General features: G+C 39.0%; 1 protein-coding gene across 1 annotated transcript in view; it reads right to left on the reverse strand.

The window, feature by feature from the left end:
- Positions 1–19,579, reverse strand: part of LOC123982273 (leucine-rich repeat transmembrane neuronal protein 4) — an 88,201-nt gene that overhangs the window by 8,196 nt on the left and 60,426 nt on the right. The window lies entirely within an intron of this gene.

Genomic DNA, 19,579 nt, shown 5'->3' on the forward strand with positions numbered 1-19,579 from the left:
GTACTATAATCCCTCTAAACATGTCCTCTTCTTGCAGCGGCCATAATCCAGATGATATTTGATAAGAAAGGTTGTTACAATCATGTGCCTTGAATTAATACAGTGCATTCACAGGAATCACCTCCACGAGCAGCAGCAAGTGACTTGAGCTTGTGCCCTGAGTTTGATCTATCAGGTTACATACAGGCTGCCTGGGTGTTAATACCTGCACATACTACTGACGGATCAAGAAGTACTTCCCTACATTCTCTGCATGTTTTCAGAGTAAAAATTTAAATATCATATGTTTTTAGTTAGTTATTTTTCTCCTTAAGACATCTGAGTCAAACGCTAATCAAATACAAGGCATTAAAGCACATTAAAACAAATATTTTATGTATTAGTTGTCATCACCGAAGTGATACAGCACACTAACACTTTAATTCAAACTAAATTCAAACACAAAACCCATCACTTACATTAAATCTGGGTGGTGTGATATAACTTAACACAGGCACCTTGTGCAGCTAAAACCATCTATATCATTTTATTTTTATGTTGTCTATATACATGCAAATGATCAAAGTCAAGGCACGCTGATGTTATTTCATGGCTTAACAAACACATTTCAATTGCATCCAACTCCAATTATACAGTAAATCACCTGCAGCCATTGCAGAGTGCCCAAATGCATATTAAGAAGGCAGAATGACAGGTTGTGTCAAAGGAGAACGATTTGTAGTTTCATTTCTGCCGTCCCATATTGAATTTGAAGTTCCCAAATCTGTTGGCTGGCGATGTCTTGCATTAGATGCTGCTTCCAGTCGTGGCTACACTGGCAGTGTGTCTGAGTAATGAGCATGACCCAACATAAATGCTGTGTGGCCAACTTGGCTCTACAGTGGGAGCGTCAGTCGCACTTTAATCAGGGATATTGGGGAGGAGTGTGCCTGGGAAGGCAGGCCGAGGCTTTTAAAGACCTGACTAATAAGACATGTCAAAGGGAGCTGGGCAGCAGCCAGAACTGATATGCAGACCTTCTCCCTATCTGCTTCCCATCCTGACTCACCATGCTCCTCCTCAACAGCATTTGGACACAGATGGCCTTTTAACAAAGCTAGATATTAACTGATGCAAACAAACAACGCAAAGCATATCAAAGCAGCATGTGGCCTTGATGGTGAATCATTTTCTCCCTTTCTCTCTTGGCTCTTTGATTTTTTTTCTCTTATGTTTTAAAAGTTGAGATACAGTCACTAACTTTTTTAAGTAGTTCACTGCAGTTTCTGCTCTCTAAATCAACATGTTTTGTTTCATGAAATGTGTGAAATGCCAGTTTGTTATTTCTTGGCAAATTTCTACTTCTCACTCGCTCTTGGGTCTCTGTGCTAGTTCAGTACTGACACTGCATAAAGGGAGAGGCATTACATATATACTTCTATTTAATACATGGCTGTTGTCATTTAATGCATATAGTAATACTCCCTCATTTGAATTAAATCGTGGCATTAAATTGTACACTTCTTTGAACAAATGATTGCTGATGCTATACTATAGTGTAAGGTGACTGACAGGCTTCTGAATTTTTTTGAAAAATAAATTGTATTATATACTGAATCTGCAGGGTAGTATTATAATTCCTGGCTTGTACATAATAGTTTTTTTGTCAGTCACTTTTTTAAAGTAAAATTTTTAGATCTGGTAGTCTTTTTCACAATTTCAGAGACAATGGTAGTAGTATCACAGGCACTAATTTAAATGAAAGCGATAACAACAACTTATTTGCCAGTAATTATGATAGATTGTGGAGTGTTGAATTAATGAGGAGGCGTATGTTTTCATCTGAAAAGTTAATTAGCCATAGGGCTTAAGTAATCGCGGAAAAATCCAGGTCGTTACAGGCAGTCCCTGAGGGGGCAGTTTTGCATACTCTCATGGCGGAGCAAATCCCTTAAGAGAGAACCTTTTCACTGAGAAACCTTGACCAGACAGTTCCTTTGAGGCTAGAACATCTCTAGTCTGAATTTCAATAAGAAGCAATGCAAATGGAACTCAACTCGAAAGTGCTTAGAAATGTAGTCATCTTGAATTCAGAGAATTGGTTACAAATAACTTCTTTGATCACCTCACCGTTGTTTGACAAGATTGTTAAGATTGTTAAGTTGTCTGGTGCCTGTTTCACCCCTCTTGAATTACTTTGATACAACAAATTGAATTCCCGACCTAAGACTATAAAGTCATCTCTGTGTATCTATGTTTCTATCTAAAGGATTTACCACTTGGCTTTCAATTTGCTGCAGTACAGGTTCACCTAAATTATGTTATTAGAATAGAATCAGTCTTTATTGTATCCTATCAATCATTTACCAACACACTTTACATCTTGTCAACTCCTTCAGTTTTGATCTCCCACTTCTTGAGTCTTACTTTGTGTTGTTGCTGTCGTGTAGTTAGTAGCTACATATTGCACTTGTCATTCTGTATTTCTAGTACCTTGTAGCATTTCTAAGTTTCTTGATTGTGTATTGTAATTAGAGACCGGCTGCATGTCTGTCCTGGAAGAGGGACCCCTACCGTGTTTCTATTCTTGAAGTTTCTTGAAAGATAAATCGTGTCAGATGCTGAAGATTGTAATGTCTGGGGTCAGTTTCACAAAGAGGTTTTATACTGGTCTTTTGTTTTAGGCTAGTCTTAATTTTGCTCTTAGAATAGTCTAACGCAAGTGAGACAGTTTGAGTTTTTAGACAGGGCGGTAACCTGTTGGAGATCCACAGCAGTGATGACACTGTCCGCCACTGTCATTTGCCCAAAGAATCAATCCTGGGGCAGCTATTTTGTATTATGCTGAATGTTTTACTTTGCCGAAATTTCACCATTTCTACTAGAGTGAATGGAGTTGGGCACTCAATAAATCCATAATTCACATTCACATAATCAAAATAGTCAAGAAAGAGATTGGTGCAACAGATGAATGAGGAGTCTATCTGAAGTCTGACTGTTAGTTTGATCTAAGCCATAGCTAACCTTGTAAAAGTAGCCCCTGGACTTGACTAAAGCATAGGCCTGCTGTACTATGACATATTATAGGCTACTATATGAAGGAAAACCCAAATTGGGATAAGACGTCTAGCTGATGGTTTAATGAGAACAAAAACCAACAAGCTTCCTATGTGAGTTTACCATGTTCCTCCACTCAGAATACTCACTGAAAACAGAGCAAACATGTCGCTGTAAGCAGAGACAAGCAAACACTGAATGACAGGACTGATGGCACCTTAGTAAACCTTGTGAGATGCCTGTTTAGCAAATGGTAATTAAAACCGCCTGAATCCTAAAATCCCTGATAAATATTTCAGCAGGTGGCTCTTGGTGATTGCTATTGTAATGGAGCAACAATATTCAAATTGCCTTTAGTGAAATTATTGCAGAACCCCAATCACCACCCCCGCCTGGCCCCCTCACGAACCTCCCACCTACTCTCCCTCATATACACACACACACAGAGATGGCACTATTTATGGACACAAACCTGCATACACACACTTGTACTGCACAGAAACATACCCCCAAACACACACACAGTGAGTAATGGTATTTTTTTCGTGCTCGTACACAAACACACTGTCACTACTGCCCCCTTTTACAAAAGCAAATAATAGTGCTGTTTTTAGCATCTTTTCAGCATGTGAATATTTAAATGCAACAACAAGCAACAATCACTGTGTAACATTTCTTTCTGTTTAATATATATATACAGAAAGAAATGTTGAGTGCAAATACATGCAGACATACATTTTAGGACTGAAGTTAAAAGTGAATAACACTTTGCAAATTCACACTGAGGAAATATGTACATCATCCATTCATTGTCTTTTACCCAGTGCATGCTGTGACAAGCGTCTTCTCCTCCATGACTAGATAATAAGAATGAGCGTGTATGAAAGATGAATAGATGGATAGCTGTCACACCAATGTACAATATGAACAAAGTGTCAGTGGAAAAAAAAACTCTGCACTGCTTTTGTCAGGGAATGAAAGATCTACTATTGAAACTCAGTTTGGGGGATCGCCCCGCATCACTTTTTAACATTATAGTTACACTCTTACTTCTAAACCATAAAATTACTCTTGTACCACCTGAGGAGTTTCAGGCAGAGACACTGCAGCATTTCAGAGCACTTCTGTTAACAGATGAGGTTACACAACCAGAATAGGGTGGTCCAGGGGGGATCCAAACCTGACAGAATTTTTTAACAGCAAAATACCCCAGTCTGGTGCACTTTGACCAGCAGTCTGTCCAAGCCTACAGCGATATGTTTCCACGCGCTGTCAGGCTAGCTGTCACTGTCTCTTGCCCCACTCCTATGCCTATGAGATGTTCTCTTACCTCATCTTATTGTTTATTTTTCCCTCATCTGTACTTTCCTCACCATGTTCCTGTCACCTTGTCCTTTCTCTTGTTCAATTCAGGTTGTACAAATGAACAAGAGACACGGTAAAATCTATGAATACATGCAACACTTTACAGACTAAGGATGTGGTCATCATGTCAAACTCATGTGTCTCTTTTCTTTAAAGCCAATACAATTAGTTTTTGTTTTTTTGTTTTTTAATTCTGCCTCTGTCTACGGTGTGCTTTGATTTTCTTGTAAGAAATGGAAATCTAACTTAATAATATGGCTTCTCATGGCATTCCCATGTGCCACCTAATTTATTCCTTTTCCTGCCTAACTAATTTTGTGATTGCTGAAAATTTAATGAATTCACTTATTAAACATAATACACAGGCAGAAAGAGCTGCTGAATCTGCCATCAAGCATCAGCATTAGTGTTCTGTAAATGCAAGGTTAAACTCTATCCCAATCTCCCTGTAGCTGCTTCACAGTGCAACCTTCCAATGAAGAGATCTGACTTACCGTCCATAATCCATAGTTTTAATTACATGTCACTACACTTTAAATTATTATTTAGTTGACTATTTTAATGACTATTTTGTTAAAGGTTTCAAGTAAGTGTTTTGTAAAAAACTGAATCTTGTTGAAGGCAAACCACAAAACCCCCAACACAAATAACACATTGTCTCACACTTTTAAGTTACAGTAAGTTTCAAGTTGACAATACTGTAGATGTTTCATCTGGAGGTAAATCGCTGTCATGATTCAATTTTTACAGCTCAAAGAAATGTCAAGTGACAAACCCGACAAGCCTTTCCTCTTGTGACTACTTGACTAATGAGCTGGCGGAGTGCAAACACAGCAGACATGTTGTTAAGAGACATCAGATATTGTAGTGACTCAAGTAAACACACTTTAGTAGATGTCATGTCTTTAAAAATATATTTTGTACTTGGAAACAATAGCTGGTTGAGTTGTAGCTTGTAGGCATTTTACTGCAATGCTCCCAGCCAAGTCAAGTGTCAGCCCAAACTATCACTCCAGAGTCCATCTGGCTGATAGTAGCAGTCAGCTTGCCAGTGCACAAGTGACTGGCTTTTGCTGTCTTTGCAAATTTGACAATCAATCGCTCATTCAGCCCAACTGAACTGGATATTCACATATTTGTGCCTCGTCTTTTCTGGTACATTCTCTGGCTTTATGTTTCCTCTCCTGACCAAGACCCATAACATTTTTGTACATTTCAATAATTAGCAGAACCCCCAACTAAACACACAGATAAATCAAGCACACATAGGCAAGCTCAATTTGTATCCTGGCATGTACTTCAACAGAATTTAAAGCTGATAGATGTAAAATAACTGGCCTGCTCTGCCCTGACTACTAAATCAAACATCCCCCACATTCTCGTGCACTGCAAATCTGTGGGAACAGCACTCATAATGGACCGTGGATGCTGGGAGGTAACAGAAATTTGGAGCTAAATAATAAAGACCTAAGGGATCCCTCTTGTCCTTGGTTGAGTCAGCTATCTTTCTGCAATGGCATCACAGACAAATGGTTATGTTTATGGATATTAGCAAAATATAGAAATTCATTAATACAGCCAGAAATGTCTTAAGGGCATGATCATACTGTACTAGAATACTAATACCTAACTTCAAATTCTATTGAGATCCTGTCAGACTTTTAATAGAGTGAATTTGGATGTCCTTGTCAAAACAGTTCGTTATCTCTCGCAATAAAAAAACCCAAACATATTCCAGTGTTTTCCCTTTTTGGGTTGTTGCAGCAGTGTGGAGTGATTTGAGAGTTATTTGGTTTTAGTTTCATGCCCGCTCTTGTTTCTGTCCTAGTTTCAATTCTAGTGCAAGTTAACACAGCAAAACTCTTTGTTTGGGTAATTACACAACATCTTTTGTCTATGGGTATTTTTGGGAGTCTGACTAAAATGTTATCATCATTTTTGCTATCATTATTTCCCTCAGTCTTCACTCCCTATATTTATAGGCTTATAGCATAGTCAATACATGTCACAGCTAGGAATGCCATATATTGAGATAAGAGATTTAAGTTTTTTGCATTCAGGCTATTCAGAGATGCTATCAATTGTGACATGAGTGGTGTTATAGTGTTCTAATTTTTTTTCTGTGGAAAATAATTGATTGATTCAGAATGACTTTGACATTGTTGTCTAACAGGTGCTATCTGGCTGAATCTGAAAGCAATTCTTGAGCTTGTTTGCTTAAAAGGTAAGGGGCATGTTATTAGAGGACAGGTAACAGGATGGGGACAACACCACTGTCATGGAAAGGGACATCATGTGGCATTATGAAATGACACTTGACATGAAATAAAAGTGTATTGGGGAAAATTCCATTATGGAATAAAAAGAGAGTTTTGAAAAAAAAATTTATGTAATGAAATAAAATTGATTTCCATTAAGATGATGATAAAATATGCTATTATGAAAATGAATTCTCAAATAACATTAATAATGATCTGAGTTTTAATAACTACTTCAATTATTTCACATTCTGACCCTTCCTATTACCATATTTCCCCCTTACTTCTATTTAAGATTAATCTGTTTTGAGTTTCTGACACGACAGTTCCAATCATACGTGACTGAAAGTCATGCTGTCTTTGCCACAACCAGTTCCTGTTCATATTGTAATGTACAGATAACAAATTAAATATGATACAGAAGAAAATCTGACTATTATAAGGCATGATCTGAGGTATCTTTTTTGTAAGATCTTTTAATATGATCTACCGGTGTTTTATCCTCATTAGGCATAAAGCACTGTAAACAGGAAGTTCTGCCGATTTGAAGACGCATGTGATGCTCATCAAGTACTGACATGAAATGCGTTAATTGGGTGCTAAGAGTCAACACCACAATGTATCTTGCAGTGGTAGCTTCCACCATGGATTAATCACTGATATAAATGTAACACAGATTGAAGTAAAACACAGAAATACAGGAAGATGTCATAATGGTCTAGTCTGATGTGAAACTCCAAAGACAAATCTGCCACAAAAAAATATCAACTGGACCGAATGTGCCATCAGGGAAATTTATCTCTATATTTGATTCAACTCTTTATCAAATACCAAATCCTGGATGTATTTGATGTGTAGAACACCGATGTACATGACATGCAGTCTACTCATTATGTTGCAAGAGTCTTACCACATCTAAAAGCCTTAAAATGCAGCACATTGTACAATGCGGAGAACAAAAAAAGAAATGAATCAAAAGATTGAAGACACTTTCTTCAGCCCCACTGATGTGTAACATGGAGCCATTCTTTCACTTCCTGTGTGTTAGTGTAGACATGAAAGTGGCCTGATGGCTTTTGCCTTTTTACTGCATTTCTCCCAGAGTAATTGCAGTATCTTCCTTACTTTTAAAGCCCTGTCAGTCTGCCTGAGCTAAATGACAGCCTAGTGGTAACTGAATTACAGAGAGGAGAGGGAGCCAAGAATCACCTTCCTCTGACTTGCTTGCTAAGTGGCCTGATTGCCTGGTCATGTCCTGGGCATTACGATGGCCGTTTCCATGGCAATCTCTCAAGACACATATAAAAAAGTTCTTGCAAGTGTCGGATGCAAAGTCAATTCAATGAGCGCTATGCATTTTAGTTCCCTGCCATCACAGAAACACTGGATTATTTTCAAAGCTGTAGAAATCACCACAGTGTCTCACACTATACCCAAACATGGTATAGCAACTACCATTTATTACTTTTTAAAAAATTTGCTTTAATGACAGTAAGGCTGGAAACAGCATATTCTTGCAAAAAAACAATGACAGAAGTGATATGTTCATGTTGAGTGTCTTGGAAAAATATGCAAAATTGTTAAGAGGGTTTTCACTGCCATCTTACTGCAATGATTTGTCTCATTTGTGGCTGTGAAATGCTGCTTGAAATCACAGAATGTGGCACCCTGGAGTAGCTGTCATTATTACACTGTTTATGCATAGCAAGTCATTTAAATGTTCAAATTTCTCTGCGGCGTGCTTTTACAGTTAGGGTTTGCTGGATTTAATCTGAGACATCAGGTTTTCGTATTTGCAGAATGATTTGGCTTTGTGTTTTGCTCAGAGATGCAGTTCAGACGAGAGCCACTACCTCCAGCCGTAGGCTGTTAAACCCAGGCCTTAGAACTAAATTTGAAGCTGTCTGATCATGGTAAGTCAATGTTCAGTCAATGTTGTTAAACATGAAGGACAGGTATGACCATCATATTTATTGAACACTACAGTAGAAGCAGTTCAATTACATTTATACAGCTGTTGGTTGCAATGTTTTTTTTTAGCAGGGCTGGACTAGTAATCTGGCATTCCGGGCATTTTCCCAGTAAGCCGATGCACCTTTGGAGCCGATGTAACGTAAATTGTTTATTTATATAGGCCTAACTGGTTTTAAAAAACGGGCCAACGATTGGCCCATGAAGTATGGACAGCGGCCCATTGGGTAATTTTCTATACTGACACTGGGCTTGCCCAATCACATCTCTTACTAGCCCCCACCCCCTCTGCTCTCTGTTTCTTGCGTTGCGGGCCAAAAAAAACCCCGTTCTTCAGACGGCTGCCGCCAAATGCACGAAAATAACAGATATATTTGCTTACGGGGCTGCGGTAGCTTCAACATCAGCTGCAGTACCCTGTGTAGAGCAGTCACAGGCGCCTGAAGGAGTAAAAGAGCTGTGGTGACCACTGCCAGGCAGAGGAGGAGGTGTTAGCGAAGCAGACGGACAAAGTGACAGAGCCAAGTGAGAGAGAGACCAGGAGGAGAGTGGAGGTGAAGCGGTAAGCATAGAGTAGCTCAACCTGTAGGGAGGGGGCAGGGAGGGAGGGGCATTTACACTGGGGACATGTTAGGGACATGTAGCCAGCACTTTCTGAAAGCATTTGCTAAAAATGTTCTGAAAAATGGCTTGCATCAAGAAATGTTAATTAACAAATACAAGGTTTATTTGTACAATAAGCCTGCAATGCAATGTAAATATAGAAGAAAGCTCTGCGTTGTCCAAAAAAGTAACTTAAGCTACTGATTACTGCATTATATTTTATAAAATTTTTTAATATTGTGAATTGTCACCTGCTATCTGAATTTTGTGCTTCCCTTTATAAAAATAAAGGCTTTTCCACCATAAATTGGTGCAGAAAATGCCTCCAGAATGCAGGAAATTAAGTGTTTAATGATATTTTTTTCTAAATAGTAGGTCTATTAAAATATATTCTTGCCTTATAGTTGTGGACACCAAACTTGTGCAAATCTTACGTCTCATCACTCCCCTAATCTGACCCCCTAAATGGATCGATGGTGTATTGATTAGGGGTGTCCGCCTCAGCCAAAAATGCCTGGGCCCTGGTATGTAGTGAGGCTTAAATGCAAAATAATGTAAATGCTCTGTATTTGTATAGCGCCTTTCTAGTCTTTTTGACCACTCAAAGCGCTTTTACACTACATCTGCATTCACCATTCATTCACTGAGCCTAAGTGCTCAAACAGAAACCTAACATTCACACACTGGCGGAACAGCCACCAGAGGCAATTTGGGGTTCAGTATCTTGCCCAAGGACACTTTGACATGCAGCCTGGAGGAGCCAGGGATTGAACCGCCAACCTTCCAATTAACGGGCAACCCGCTCTATCTCCTGAGCCACAGCCGCCCCAAACTATAATAAATGTGCTACAACAGAAATTCAATGAAATAAAATAATTCGATAACTGTAAATAATTCTGTTTTTCCATCAGAACAAACATGCCTATAAAACAGTATTTAACTCACTAGGCAATACTTAAATTTAGTAAATACTAATAGCAATTAAATACACGTGGAAGAATTATCAATGTAATACATTCAACAATTGGTGGAAGCCTGGGCACACACACTTCAACTGAACAACTGATTGCCAACAAAACCACTTACAAAAGTAAAAGAAGTAAATTAAATGTGTAAAAGCATTACATGGTAGTGTAGGTTTTTACACATGGTTCTGGCTTTGGTGGTCAAGGAATTATCCTATCAGCAGAGGACCACATGACTGCCCGGCTTCCAATATTCAATGAAAGAAAAACACCAGTCAAATGTATTGGCAGCCTAACTATAGTCTAACTCACCAGATGTTTGACTCTAGATAATTCCACCATTGGTTCCAGCAGGTTTTGGCTGGCTTCCTCTCCGTCTGCTCCACACTGGGTGTTAACATTTTCAAAGTCCCCCTACAATCTGCAACAACAACAAAGCTAGCAGCACAGCTAGCGGCAGAATACTAGCAAGTTTTGGATGGAAAACTGCAGCCAACGGTTTGATCTGGCACTTACAGCCTATGCTTTTCAAACAATTATTAGCTTAATTACAGTAGAAGGGCAGTCTCCCGGCCTGTTTGCTAGTTCTTTACATTTATTTCTGACACTGTAGTATTTGGAGTGATTAGTCTATTTTTTCTTTCTTTTTTTCTAAGTTGAAAACAGGTTCTGCCAGGTCATTATTCAGTCCTGGTATAACTAAACTTAAATGGTGATAATGGACTGACTAACTGTAATTCTAATGAGTTTTATTTAAATAGTGTTTTTTAAAACCAAGTTACTAAGTGCTTTACAGAGACATATCAAGATAAAAACATTTAAAGACTAGAAGCGAATAGAAAACATAAAATAGGAATGAATTACAACAAAGTACATAACCAATTCTAAATAAAAGACTAAAACAGGAGCAACAAAAGCCAAATTTCATGGATATCCATTGAGAAATTTCACTCAAATCCACAAATGTCAACCTGCTGGTGGCGCTAGAGGAAGAGTAAGGTGATTCATTCTCTGGGGACCATTAATGTCTGTACCAACTTTCCAGACAATCCATTCAATAATTGTTGAGATATTTCAGTCTGGACTAAAGTGGTGCTACACGGTGCTACTACCAATTCTGTAATGCATCATTGCTGCCTAAATGAAAACTGAATATACCCGCTGGCACATAGATGTTTCAGCACCATGGATATGGTCTACTAATAACATCGATCGACGTGGTTCCAACGTTAAAGTTAAGGGCAGTATTTCTGGCCACGCAACAACCTGCATCTAAATTCAGAGGCTTCCCTCTGCTGATGCATAATGGAAGATCTTACTGTTTCATTGTGTGTGTCAAAGGAAGATTAAGGATAAAATTGTAACAGCACCTGCCATGCGTTTTTGTGTAAACTTTTTTTTGTCTACTTGACAACACTAGTTCGTGAAACTGTTTTACAAGGCTTCTTTTTTTAATGAAATAACACAAAAACAAAAACAAATAGACACCTGAGCAAAATATATGTCACAGAACATCCCAGTTTAACCATTTTCAGGTGGTTAGAATGAGAGGGAGTTCCACTGTGGTCTAATTTTCTGCTGTATTTTGTTCCTACTCTTTGAAAGACAGCTACCATGACATATCACTGAGCTTTGACGTGTTGTCATGAAATCCTGAACTACATTTTAGTGTCATACTGTCATGCCACCCATTGGTCCCTTATGTTCTAACATGTCAGCAGTCATACTCCCCCTCCAAATTTTACTTCCCTGTCACTTCCACAACCTGTATTTATACACAAACCCTATAGAGCAACTCTTGTTGACTGTACAGCACCTTAAAATACGGTGTTTTATTGTGTAGCAGATATTTTACAAGGAAAATTATATTAGAAAACCAAGAAAAGTGGAGATTAGACAAGCATGCCAAAAGAAATATAATTTAAATTCAAAGAAAAGTGGATCATTTTCTTAATGACTTTCAAGTATCTCTAGTAATTCTCCATTTTGGTTGTGTTTTCCACTTAAGTGAAGGCTAAATAGGCTATGTCATCTGTGGGTTAATGGGAGCTTCCTTGTATGCCCTGAAACATCACAATATTTGCTAGAAATGTAGCAAGGCAGTCCTGCAAACTCCTTCTAATATCAGAATTGTAACATGTTTTGAGATACAGTAAACCTCAATCTCTGTGATGCTTCATTTAGTGTGTGAAGGCATCTGGGAATATTGAGGAAAAATTAGGAGAAAAAAAGCAATGTGCAGAAAAACGCAATATAAATGAGAATGGAGATGGTGAGACAAAAAAAATAGTGAAAGAGGTACAATAAAGACAAATTGGGAAAGGTATAAAGAGGGAGGGAATACAGAGAGAAGGAGAAAGGAGGGAGAAGGAGAGGACACATGAGAATACAGTCATGCGCTTACTGAGCCGTAGCGCTCATGGCTGGGCTGTGGCACTCATTATTGATGTAGTAGAAAATTTGCGCCGACAGGAAACGAAGCTGCCAGCTGTCCCCCCCATTATGACATTATCTCAGAAGGATGGCCGACAGCGGCAGTGTATCCTATCACCCGAGCCGCCCCCTGGCATGTCCAGAGGAGAGCTTTGTCCCACAGTAGACATGCACACTTGCACATGTATACACACAAGCAGGGGCTACAAAATGGAAAATCACATAGATGTTCATTCACAGATGGACACATCACACACACACACTTACACACAAACACACACACACTGGCCTTCTAACAGTATTATGTTCCAACACGGTCCGCCAAGCAAACAATACATTTTGAATTAGAACAAATTGCCCTGTAATGTGGGATGTGACATGGAGACAAGCAAAATACTGTTATTAAAATAGTGAGCTGAAGAAAGTGGAACTGGACATGAGGCACACAGCAAATTTGCCAAGTCTAAAGTGCATAGTCTATGATATTCCTCCAGTGTTAAGTAGATATTGACTGTGAATTCCATGGTTGCAGCATTGTGCAAACACATGAGAAAAAAGGGCAAAGTAAGAGAGTCTGGGCATATAGGACTGGTTCACCCTGTGCACAAAGTTGAGTTTGGTGTGGAAGAACTTGACTGGCCCATGCAGAGCCCTGACCTCAACCACATCTAACATCATTGGGATGAATTGGGAGACAGACTGCAAGGATAATTGCCTGCACATTGTGTCTGACATTGACACCAGCAACAGTTTTTCGCATCCCATCTCCTACCAGTCCCCAACCAACAGTCAAGGCCGGTTTCTTTCATCATGACCACGACCTTTCCCTAATCCTAAAGCAGTTTAAGAGACATAAACCTAACCAAATCTTAACCATGTTAGTGGATTGTTTTAGAAGACACCATCAAACAACCTATTTTGCTGTTTAAGTACGAGGGCTTGTTAAATAAAAGTAGACTCAACATGAAGAAGGCAGCGAATTTGCTATAGCATGTCTAAGATTCTTGGTTGATAGTGCACCTCCAGTGTTCACGGGATAATGACAATGGATTCCATGGTTGCAGCATTGTGGAAATATGAAAGAGAAAAGGGCAAAGTGAGAGAGAATAAGCATGGCATTCAGGCATAAAGTTTAAGCCATATGAAGACTAACAAACAACCTCTGGCTCACTGAAAATATGCTGCCACAATGTTCAACAGATAAAGCACAAGCATAGTAACAATTTAACATGAACAGTCTCACAAGGTGAGAGGGAGTTATAAGAAGTAGGTTCACATACATTTGAATACTATACATTGAATATATCGGCCTATGAAGGAATGATATGCACATAATAACACCACCTTGGATGGAGGGACAGCATACCATTTGTATCTTCCTGCCACCTTATGTTTTATGCACATACTAATGAGCTTCCTCGTACCGAGACAGTGCAGATGATGTGTCTGTTTATGGGCCGGCCTCATTAAAACAGAAAGAGAATGGACTTTTCTGGTAATGCCTTGGCAGCCTCTGTTACATGCCTGTATACCCTTATAGGTATAGCTGACATCCTGCCGAGGAGCCACCCCAAAATGCAGACAGAAATAGATTTGAACTCTGCCCGGCAACCAGCCGGCATTGCAGATCCTTGCACCAAGTGTGTGCCACGCTAGCGGGCAGACCCCCTTGGGGCCAGGAGACGCCACCAAGCAAGACAGATGGAACAGGATGGATGTGAATGAGACCGCCTCCGCACCAGCTTTCCACTTGAACTCTGCAAGTGTCACAAAGATTAATGATTTTTCAGTATTATTCTTGACTTTTCTCCTGTGCAATAAGGCCAGGAAGGCTTACATTGAATTTAATTGAAATCATGAGGAAAAAAAAAACATCTCCTGTAAAAAACAATAAGATAAAAAAAATGGGCACAGCAGCTTTTTTACTCCACTGCATTCTTGTTGTAGCTTTGACTGCCACTGAGTCATCACCTGGGGAGATGGGGAAGCATTTTTTCTAATTAACATTTCTCGCCACATCTACATAGTTATGTAGTGACTTGTCAAAATATCTTCACTGCACTGCCCGGTGAGACCTGAGAGTTGTGCTCTTAAGTGCAAAATCTCGTCATCACTGAAGAAGTGAAAGTTGTTGCTGACCTCCGTAGTGTGAACCCCTCCGGTACAATACAAGACTGCCTGCCTGGCTCATACCACAGGAAATACAGAATACACACACTAAAATACAAGCAGTATTCCAATCATAAAAAGCATGCAGGATGTTAGAGAAAAGTTCAGAAAAGTTTAGAAAATCTAACTTTCACTAGCCTCAGTTTTTTCTCATTTCTGAAGAAAATGCCAAGTCATCTTCAAAGTCCATCTTTCACATCTGTCTCACTTTATTGATGTCTTTGAACAAGCTAATTACATTAATGAATTGAGCTTACTTTCTTAATTAATAGCTATCTGCGGCTATTTTATTATGTGTTAGGAACTATTTAAAAATGATGTAAAAGCCCAAATCTGGAATTAGAGACACTCAACTGTATAATATAACTGATAAATGTTTAGCCACTGTCAGACAAGGTCTGTTTCTTCTTCTTTTTTATTTTAATTGCCATCATCATGTGGAAAAATCAAGACCAGTATAGGCATTGATATAATTTTGTGAGAGCACCAATCTGTGAATTCAAAATCATTCATTTCTCAGATTGCATCTGCAGCATCTTTGTGTTTTGAGTGGCAAATGCTATGTCTTTTTAACTTTTGAACCATGATGGCACGATGTCTCCATGGATGGAAATGTCGATCTGTCTGTTGATTGACCACTTTGGTCCAGACTGAAATATCAAACTGAAACAATTAGTGGATGTCCCCTTCAGGATGAATTGTAATTGTAATTGAATTGTCAGTTTACCATTTTATAATTTGTGTGTATTTTGTCTGCTTTGTAGCAGAAGGGAACTATAAACTGCATTTAATTTTACAACCCTGTTGTAATATGATGTTTACATTACACCTTGTACCTTGGAAACACTTGCAAAACTGAAGACACTGCCAATCGGCCTCAGCTGTATTTTGCATTTAGTGTGAATTGTGAGCATGCTAACATGCCAAACTAAGATGGGAACATGGCCTTTGCAGAGCGGCTTACATGGCTATAGAATCTTCTACTTACAAGGTATTTTGCTCTATAAGAATAACAATGTGGGTGGTCTTTACTGCATGGCGTATCTGAGGTGGCACTGGTCTATAAATTCATACTACATTTCTTTAACCTTTTCTTTTCCTCTTTGCAGTTGTAAATTACATGTGCAGGATTCTTGGTTCTCTCCTCACTTCTTTTTAAGCATTTTAACTGCTTTGTTTGGCACAAAATGATAAATCAATGCGTTGCATGTGCACTGAATGCCAAGCACGTTTCACTTGGCTTAAAGTGTTCTTTTAAAGTGTACACATGAATAAAGCAGTTAGACCTGCAGCAACTAAATATGTATTTTACCCCAGGTAACCTATTGGGTTCATTTTAATATTTTCCAGTTTTTCAGGATCACATTGGGTAAGACAATGTCTCTATATTCCAGGAAAAAACACAAAAACAAGCTTAGATCAACAAAAATAGACCATTTTAGGTGTTTCAGCTTGCCATTGGATTTTCTTGTTACTTTGCTTGCTTGAGGTAAATGCCACATTACATGTAGCCTACTGCAGATGCGTGTAATGGAAATGGTCTGGGTCACATGTTTGTTCAGCAAATAGGTAATGCAATGTGGTCTTTCAGGCACTCACATGAGTATTTACAGCTTGCCTCTAATGGGATCTTGCCACAAAAAAAGGGATCCAACGGATCAGTGTGGCTTTGAGCTCTTTTGTAAAAAGAAACCCGTCTCAGTTTTTACCATTCTGCTGTCTGGGGAGTTTCACATGGACTGTTTTTGACTCTCTTTCACCTCAGCGTTGCACAAGAGTGCATTCTGGAGGTCCAATGAATAAAAATGCTATGTCAACTTGGAAAGAAGAAAGAAAATCTCCACTCAGAGCTGTCAGTGATTTTTCCTTCTTGCCTTTACCATGGAAAGCTAGTAAAAAGTTCACCTTCCTCACATAAATTGGCTGGGAGATTTATTTCTCCCCTGACATTCTCTCTGGAGATGCCACCGGGAACCTGGGCATCTGCTCTTTGGAGGGAGATGACAGGGCTATTGTTAGGGGCGGCAGTAGTGGAAAGCTATTCTCTTGCCTCATCCCCTCTGTCTATTTCTATTTCTTTCTCTCCCTCATTCTTTCTTTCTCCTTATGAAGCCTTTCAAAAAGCGATGACAGCCACTTAAAAGGCAAAGGCCAAGGCTCACATCTGTCTTTTTCACGTTATTAATTTCAATATCATTCCGCTTTATCATATTCAAAATCTCGAGGGACAATCCAGGCAAATCATTGGTGTCAGGTAAGAATGTGCATTATGATGGCTAGCAAGTGTGACACTCCCTTGGGTTTAAAAATATTCTGAAAAGTAATTATCTCACTCTATCTGTCACCACCCTCTTTTTTTCTAATCTCTAAGAAAAGTGATATATGGAAGAATATGAATGGAAAAAATTAGTATATTTAACAATCACTCTATTATGGTTATAGTTTCGGAATGCAGAGAGATAATTCCCGGGGATTCACTGTAAGCCGCTCACGCGATGATATTGTATTCAGGAATCTGGCCTACTGGGTCAAATTGCGACTGCTGCTCCTCCAGGGCAGCAGAGGCCTCTGGGAAGGCGACGTGGGTGTCAAGGCAACTGAGACTCACATGCAGACATCACTGAGGCCAGATTAGGGGAGTATGACAGGGCAGACTTCTAATCCATCATCTGAGAGATTACAGGAACATGACACAGCACACCACCAAATCCCTTTAATCATCCAAATGTTCCATTCTCAGCCAATGGTGCTGTTGGAAGAACAATAAGGGCTCGGGGGAGAGGAGCTGTCGCAGAATATTTTCTCCCCAGGCCTTGCTGGTTTGCCTCATGACACTCACAAGCAGCTTAGGTTTCAGTAATATGGAAGAGCTACTCTAGATGGGGCCAAGTCAATTAAGCCAGAACAGTGTTTTTATAAGAAGGGATGTTAAAGAGACAGGGGATATGAGGATGAGCAGACGATGCTTGTCTTTGATGTCCCTTGGGTTCTTACAAATCCTTCTGTGGCATAGTTGCAAGAAAGGGCAATTAGTCTGATGAAGCGGGTGTGTCATCTGAGTCAATCTTATTATACCCTGAGAAAACAGACTGTCTCAATCATTTTCCTTCAAAAAAAAAAAACAAGATAAGGTTTGTTACTTCAAAGTAGGGGAATGCGTTCCACATGATGTAAAGGGGAAACAAAAGACAAAACTGAGACAAAGGCAAAGAGGTTTAAGACAAGTTTTCAAACATAGACAATAAAATACTGTAGATAGTTTGTCAATGTGCACCAAAACGACTCGTGACCCATACAGTGTGAGTGTTTTGTGATCTGCCACCCCTAAAGTTAAGCTATGAGTTGTACTATGAGTTTTGGAACTGTAAACTTTTTCTAATACTGCCATCATCAAGAATCATTCAGATATGATTTAATGGCTTATAACTAATGCAGCAAAGGGTTCAGGGAAAAACAAAAAACATTGTACAATCACTTCATTGAGCAAAAACAAGAACCCAATTGGAAATCAATTCAAAGGGTAGGCACAAGCTTGGACAAATCGCGTTTATATGTTGCTAATTTGTATTGGCAAACGTGTAGTTGCTGTCTGGATCATATTTTGTGGCAATGCTTTTTAAGAGCAAAGAGTTCATAGGCAGGTGGTGGGGGTGAAAGGCAGCCATACAAAGCATAAGCTGTGGTTTGAATCCTAAGTCCCGCGTGTTTTAAGGTTTAGGCAACAAAAGTACTCCGGCTAAGACTCGGGAAGTCATGTTTTGTTGTTGTAATTATCAACTTCATTGTTGACTTATACTTAAATAAGACCACTATATTTCCCTTACCCTAACCAAGTGCTGCATGCCTTAATATAACCATACACATTTTTATCAGTCTTTAGTTCCTAGGAGCATACAGTAATGACATGCATTGTCAGTGAAAAGATTACATTAGCATCAACATTTTGCAGCTAACTTAATAGGCTGATTTAGTAAACAGGGCAGCATTACGTATCCTTCAAGATGCATTTGCTATTATAAACTAGTATGTAGTTAGTATAAATGTAATTTCTAAGGGAAAGGGTTGGCGGGTAGACATAGTGTAGACTCCCTGACTTGGGGAGATGTTGTGTTCTAAGAACCTCTTTTTCTTTTTCTTTCATATCTGCCAAGCAAAACTGGGTCCCAGTACCACTGCTGGAGGGAGTGTGGATTAGCATTGGACCATGACCATACACCCAGTGGCCTTGTCCATACATCCCAGCCTGTCTGGGAGAATGTTTAATTGCAAAGATAACTGGCTGAATGTCAGTTTCCACTTTCGGTACTTTGGATTTTTATGTAAAAGTGATATGTATCTTTAAAAGTTCTTTTTGACTGCAAGCTAAAAAACTATTACTATGGAAAAAATTACTTATTCCCTCTAGGTACAGGAAAAAATGGTAATAAATACTGAATGAAATGGAATCCATGTAACTTTCATGGAAACATTATAGACTGTATAATGTTTATCATCATATCATTATTTCATTCATTATTTTATTTATGTGTACTATGGACTATGCAGTTGTGAATGTATTTAAATTCATGAGAAATGAACCAAACCTTTGTGTGTGTGTCAATGCCAAGTGATCAGTCTGCCCTAGATCTCTTTGTTCTTTGTTAAAGTTCTATTATTAGCAAAAAATAGAACCAACACCTGAACAGCATGCTCTTTCCTGAACATTTGATAACTGTCACTTCTGTAGGAGCTTCCTCACTCTTGCACACGCAGTCTTCTCTTTCACATTTGTGCTCTCTG

This window comes from Micropterus dolomieu, linkage group LG13, assembly GCF_021292245.1.
Source record: "Micropterus dolomieu isolate WLL.071019.BEF.003 ecotype Adirondacks linkage group LG13, ASM2129224v1, whole genome shotgun sequence".
Classification (NCBI taxonomy): Eukaryota; Metazoa; Chordata; class Actinopteri; order Centrarchiformes; family Centrarchidae; genus Micropterus; species Micropterus dolomieu.